The 6647-nt window shown below is 40.5% G+C and overlaps 1 pseudogene; it reads right to left on the bottom strand.

The window, feature by feature from the left end:
• Nucleotides 1–450: 450 nt before the first annotated feature.
• LOC103088080 (mitochondrial import inner membrane translocase subunit Tim17-A pseudogene) lies at nucleotides 451–989 on the bottom strand (annotated as a pseudogene).
• Nucleotides 990–6647: the final 5658 nt, after the last annotated feature.

The raw sequence follows: 6647 nt of genomic DNA, 5'->3' as shown, positions 1-6647 counted from the left end.
ATACCTTACTTGGGGGAGTCAGAGCCACACACTCACCAGAGAGGTGCCTCAAGGGTCATCTGTCTCATCCAAATCTCTTCTCTTTTCTTATTAAATAAAGAGCAATCTCCAGGTGTTTTTTATTGTTTGACTAACAACAAAACCAGGCAGAGAAGTCCCCAAGGAAATGATGTTTGTGCTTCATTGCCCTTTGGCGTTTGGTCCTTCATCTTCTAAGGACTTACTGTATTTCCTTTTAAAGATTTTAGACATTTATTTGGATCACAAATGCAAGCCAAGTATGAATAAATAAATGTATTATCTTTTAAGAACCCCCCTCCCACCATCTTCCTTTAAATAGAAAAAGGTGCCAAATGTCTCTTCATAGCCTATTTGGCCATAGTTGTCCCACCTATGGCTTTAAAAACAGAGTGTAACTTGATTTTCTGAAATCCTTCCTTGAACTACAGCTCATTCCATTAAAGAAATCCTGGGAAAGAAGTCCCATTGGTTTTGTCCATAGTCTCTGGAAGGTGAGTATGGTAACTGGGTTGAAGGCAACTGGGAGAGGTCTTCAGCAAACGGAGGACTGTTGGGGAATTGTGCGAAGGCAAATCCTGCCAACAAGATACCAGCTCCCTCAATTAGAGCTCGGAAAACGCCAGCCATCACGGCTGACCCAGCCGTAAGCACTGGTCCGTTTCTTGATGCCAGAATGGCTCCTTTTCAGGCATCACTTGTGATGGAATTCCAGGGATCTTCTTTCCCTCTGACTTGAACCACACTGCGGTCAGTCATGGAAAACAGAACTCCCCAGACTGCAAAGCTACCTCCCAACTGCGGAGCCCTGGTTTTAAGATCTGTCAAACTCCCTCCTAGTTTGTGGTTTCCTCCCACCCGAGAACTGCGAAAACCTCTGAGGGCTTGAAAGATACCACCACCTAGGTGCATATGGTAAAGGCGCCATCACAGTCATCCGCGAGGCGCCAGGGGCGGGGCTCGCACGCCTACTCCTGCTCCGGACGCGCAGGCTCAGCGGCCGTGGCTCACGGGCCCAGCCGCTCCGCGGCTTGTGGGATCTTCCCGGACCGGGGCACGAACCCGTGTCCCCTGCATCGGCGGGCAGACTCTCAACCACTGCGCCACCAGGGAAGCCCGAGCCTCTTCTTTATTGATGAGAAGACTGAGGCCCAGAGAGGCCAGGGCACTTGTCCAAGGATGGTCACAGAGCTGATCAGCAGAGGACAAGTCTAGTCTCCAGACCTCTTGACACAAAAGTCAAGGTCTGTGCCACATATATTAACATAATTGCACGAATAAGTCCAGTTCCTGTAGCAAAAACCAGGGATTCAAAGACTGGAATGCAACATAGTTGAAAATAGTTCTATTATTTCTAAACAATTTTTTTTCTTAATGGAAAAGTAATACACAACTATTGTGGAATTTGGAATGAATAAAATGGGTAAAGAAGACAAAAATCAACTGTAACTATACCATAAATGCTATTAACATTTTAGTGCTGCATGTATGTGTAAATATGTGTGTATAGAGTACTTACATAGAATATGTATACATACATGTATAGAGAAAGAATGCATATATAGAATTTATATATATGGATTATATAATACATAGAATTTGTATCTTGGTTTTTTTTTCACTTAACATTTCTCTGGTGAACAAAATCATCATTTTAGTGATTGATTTGTATTTCATCAGAATCCATTTCTTAAATTCTTTTACTCTTTCACATATAAGTTGTTTCCAGTGTTTTGCTCTTGTAAATAGGAAGGAGGAAAAGATTTGAAGTTTCAATAAGATGCAGGGAAGATGCATTGCGTAAGCAGGCCAGCGTGCAGTACCAAAGAAGGGACTCTTGGCAGCTGGAGACCTGAAACACTGGGTGCTTATGGAGATTCTGAGATGGGGAGGAGGAATATTCTTGGGCATGTGGAAATCCCCAAGGAAAACTGACTGCTCACAAATCTTCCTGGGCATGGTCCTGTGTATGGATGTGGCAACTCCAGAAAGAGTACATAGCTTCATCCAAGGCCAAGACATCTACTCACCTCCGTGTGTCACATAACTCATGGAGAGAAACTACTTTTCTAGAAGACTTCAGTCAAGTGATAACAAAGCTCTTTGGTGCTTCATTTATTTTGGAAAGGACAATTCAATCAAGACAATTCTTCAGAGACTTCTTGAAAGATAATACACCCTTTTTCTTTTTTTTTAATTGAAGTATAGTTGATTTACAATATTGTTTTAGTCTCAGGTATACAGCAAAGTGATTCAGTTATATTTTTTTCAGATTATTTTCCATTACAGGTTATTACAAGATACTGAATATAGTTCCCTGTGCTCCACAGTAAATCCTTGTTGCTTATCTATTTTATATATAATCGTGTGTATCTGTTAATTCCATACTCCTAATTTATCCCTCCCCCCACACCCTTTTTCTAAATATTCTTAATGAATGCCTGTTGTTTCCTCACATCTGAATAAAGCCTCCCCTTTTTTTTGACTCAGTGCAAAACAATGTTCTCCGATAAAGATGGATGACCTATTTATATCATATTAAAACGAAAGTATATTGCTTCTAAGCTAAAAGCCTATGTTTAGGCTGCTCAGCTAAAATGTCCTCTAGTTATAAAATATTTATAAAGTAATTTTCCTATGTTTTGCACATTCAACAGGTTTGCAGTTGAAAGGGTAGTGTTTGGGTAGGAGCTATGTTTGTATTTTTTCTAGTTCAGCCATTTTCTCAAGTAAACAGCAATCTTTTCCCAGTGGGCCCTTACTCATTAATTTTTACGTTTAATTCCATCCAAAATTTAGGAAGAATCTCAACACCTGTTTTGAATGATTTTAATTGAAATATCATTCTGATCTTCAAATGGCCACTTTAATTTTCATATTTGCCTTTTTAACTCTTTTCTTGTTTATAGCATTTAGAAAAGACTGGTCTCGTTTTACATTTTGGATCTTAGATGTCGTTTCAAAGAGAAGATTCACAAAGATACAATCATGCAGAGCTCCAATTAATTAAGACAATGCTTCTTTTCGGAAAGGCCACATATTCCAACTGAAGATGCCATTGACCTTGAAAAGAATGTCACTGGGAGTATTCTCAGGAACAAACTCTCTGAAGCAGGTTTTCTGAAGCATGTTCTGTGGTTCACTATTTCCCTAGGATGATAATTATTGTTTCTCAATTGAATATAAAATAAGATTACCTGGTTCTATAACTGTGGGAAATACTATACCTAAACAAAGTTAAGCAGTTCGACCTGCTAAAGTACCTGCTGAAGAGGGAGCAAAGGGAAAGTTTCCCAAACTTACTTGACCATGAACTCTCCTTTCAAGGAAAAATGATGAAATGTCTCAGTGAAGAATTTGAAGCCACTGAGGTAGCTTCAAAGGTAAATCATCTCTCCCTCTATGTCCTGCCCCACTGTTACCTGCACAGCTACTTTTTATTATTATTATTGATTTTTATTGGAGTAGAGTTGCTTTACAAGGTTGTGTTAGTTTCTGCTGTACAGCAAAGTGAATCAGCTATACGTATACATATATCCCCTCTTTTTTGGATTTCCTTCCCATTTAGGTCACCCCGGACCTGCACAGCTTCTTACTGACAACCCTCCAGATTCTTTTACCTCTTCAGCTCTGTGTCCTTCATGGATTAACATCAGCAGGTACTCAGCCCATGTGTTGGAAAGCCTTTTCAATAGAACGTAATGTAATCGTTTTATTTTCTAATTCCTGCAAAAGGACAGGTAGCTAACACGTTCCATGGCACTATTTTAACCTCCTTATACATTTCCTCCAGGGGTTTTTGCTATGTGTACTCATATTTTGAATTGAAATCAGTGGAATTTTTTTTCTATGTAATTTAGTTGCCTCTCCCATGGTTATTTTCATATAGTGAGGGCTTCTTCCAATAGGAACTACGGTAAAGTTAAATGAACAGCCAGCTTCTTGCCATGGTAGAGGTGGAGGGTAACAGAAACGTACTCCATAGCCAGACCTCTACTGCCAGCCCCTGTACCTCATATTTCTAATCTCTTCATTTCTGTCCCCTGAGCCAGGTTTGTTGGCCTCCTGATACCTGAGCGTTATCTAGAACCACAGTAGTAACAGCTTTGTGCTTCTTTCTCTGAATCAAGGGATCCTAGAACCCAAATTAAAATGAGAGAAAAGTAAATTTCCTATGTGAACCATGCTCTTCAGATTTGCTTCCATTGCTCCTCCTTCGATCTGCCCTGGATAGTAATACTGTGTCCAAGAGAGCACCACTGCCTGCAAGGTCCTACCCACCAGCCTGCATCGAATTTCCCAGGACCCCAGGGCGACTAACCAGTGCGGGACTTTCAGTGCAAAAGGCAGGAAAGTTCTGGGCAGACTGACATTGGTCACTCCGTTCTCAAAGAAACCACCTGGACAGCAGTCTTTCCTAGTAGGAGCACAGGGTCAGGCTTGCAGAAACGCCTTTCATGAGATTCTCACTTGAACGCCCTCGCCTTTGGGGAGCTAGCAACCAGCTGCAGCCAGGCCAAGGTAATGACCCAGTGCGGATGCTTGCTCCTGTCTCCCTCTCTCCTCCCCTTCAACACCTCCAACTCCCCCCTGAAGCCTCCTCTTTCTATCCCTATGTCCTTCAACTCTTGGTCACAGAATGCCCCACTTTAGTTTATTATTTCCTTTATCATGCCTTATTGGCAGCTCATTCTAGTTAGGAGAGTCACCTAGATACTTTATCTCCCTTGAGTCTGAACAGAACCGGCAGAGTCAGATGCCCCCTGAGGACAGCTGGCACATCCATCTCCTGGCAGGAACGCCAGTGCTTTTTCTACCAGGTTGTTAGCTGTGACCCGTTGGGTTAGTAAACCTTCCTGGTCTGGTACAGTCCTTCCAGAATTGTCTGGCTGACTCACAGCTTGCTGAATCCACCCCTCCCCATTTACACAGAGAAATACATATCCATGTTCTTTCAAAGAGTGCATACGGAATAGAGAAAACTGAATGCGCATATATTGCAACTTCTCCCTCTCCATTTCTTTTTTTTTTTTTACATCTTTATTGGAGTATAATTGCTTTACAATGGTGTGTTAGTTTCTGCTTTATAACAAAGTGAATCAGTTATACATATGCATATGTTCCCATATCTCTTCCCTCTTGCGTCTCCCTCCCTCTCACCCTCCCTATCCCACCCCTCCAGGTGGTCACAAAGCACCATTTCTTTGTCCCTTACAGCAAGCCTCCTGGACTAGGAACAGTAACAGAGACGTGCTGCAAGAGCACGATTCCAATAGAACAAGTCACGGTTCTTCAGTCAATGAAGAAAAAGAGTCTTCAAGGTTAAAGAAAGTTGCTGCAGTGAAAATGGATCTGGGTTCATGTTCCCAGGACTGCTCCTCCTGTTTCGAGGTGAAAATATCGAAGGGACAAGAAAGATGTGTTTACATGAAAAGAAGTGATATTCTGAAACTTTTTCATGAGGACAGGGATCTGTACCTTCAGCCATCTATATTAATATTTCAAGCTTTGTTCAAATGGTCTATAATTAAATTGCTCTACTTGACGTGATAAGATTTGATCTATGTTCTCACCTTAAGAACTCTTTTGTTACTTGGAACATTTTCATTCCTGAAGCTTTAAAAACCTGAATTATTACAAAAGGTACAGGAAAAAAATGATTAAGTTCACACTTTGGGGAAATTGTTCCACATCTCTTAAACACCACAGTTCTGTGAGCAACTATGAATAATATGAAATAAATTTGCTTTTGTAGGGATTCCCTGGTGGCGCAGTGGTTGAGAGTCTGCCTGCCGATGCAGGGAACACGGGTTCGTGCCCCGGTCCAGGAAGATCCCACATGCCACGGCCACAACAGTGAGAGGCCCGCGTACCGCAAAAAAAAAAAAAAAAAAAAAAAAAAATTTGCTTTTGTAGAGAGAGAGAGTTAATTTAAGTTTATCCCAGACTAAATTTATCATCCTTTATCTGTATATAAAAAAACTATGAAAATATAAACATAAACTTGGAGTTGAGACCTAAACATGTTGCCCAGATGTTGTAAATTTTTTTTGCTTTTTAGTGTTCAACTAACCTTCCATAAAAGATATTTAAAACATTAAAAACTATTCCACATCAAGTGATTTAATATCCATTTCACATACTGCTAAGTCAGTGGGCTGTTTTACATCTTTGATTTGCTTGTTCAAAGCTTTTTAAAATTAAAATATCATGTACTTATTTGTACATCTAAACTCTAAAGAGTATGATTTACATATTTGGTAATAATACTCTTTATTATAACAATTAGGTTGTTTCTATTGCAAATAATATACAATCCTCTTCCAATTGATTTATTCAAAAAGGAATTGTATTATTTCATAAAACTTGAAAGTCTAATAGGGACATTTGCAAAAGATGTTTGACTTAGTGTTCAAGGAAGTCACCCAGGATCTCACATTGTTTTCATCGTCTGCTCTGCCTTTCATGGTTTTGCTTCATCCTAAGACTGGAACCGTTACCCCCGACAGGGGTTTGGTTTTTGTCTCAAACTGGGTTGTGTGAAATCCTCAGGGCTCACTTCCTGATACTTCCTTGTGTCCAGCTCCTACATCTGTGCTCAGATCTCTGTTCCACAAGTGTAAACCAGT

The sequence above is a fragment of the Lipotes vexillifer genome, unplaced genomic scaffold (assembly GCF_000442215.2).
Source record: "Lipotes vexillifer unplaced genomic scaffold, Lipotes_vexillifer_v1.1 scaffold67, whole genome shotgun sequence".
Classification (NCBI taxonomy): domain Eukaryota; kingdom Metazoa; phylum Chordata; class Mammalia; order Artiodactyla; family Lipotidae; genus Lipotes; species Lipotes vexillifer.
The sequence above is the reverse complement of the archived record's forward strand: the minus strand, read 5'-3'. Positions and strand labels throughout refer to the sequence as shown.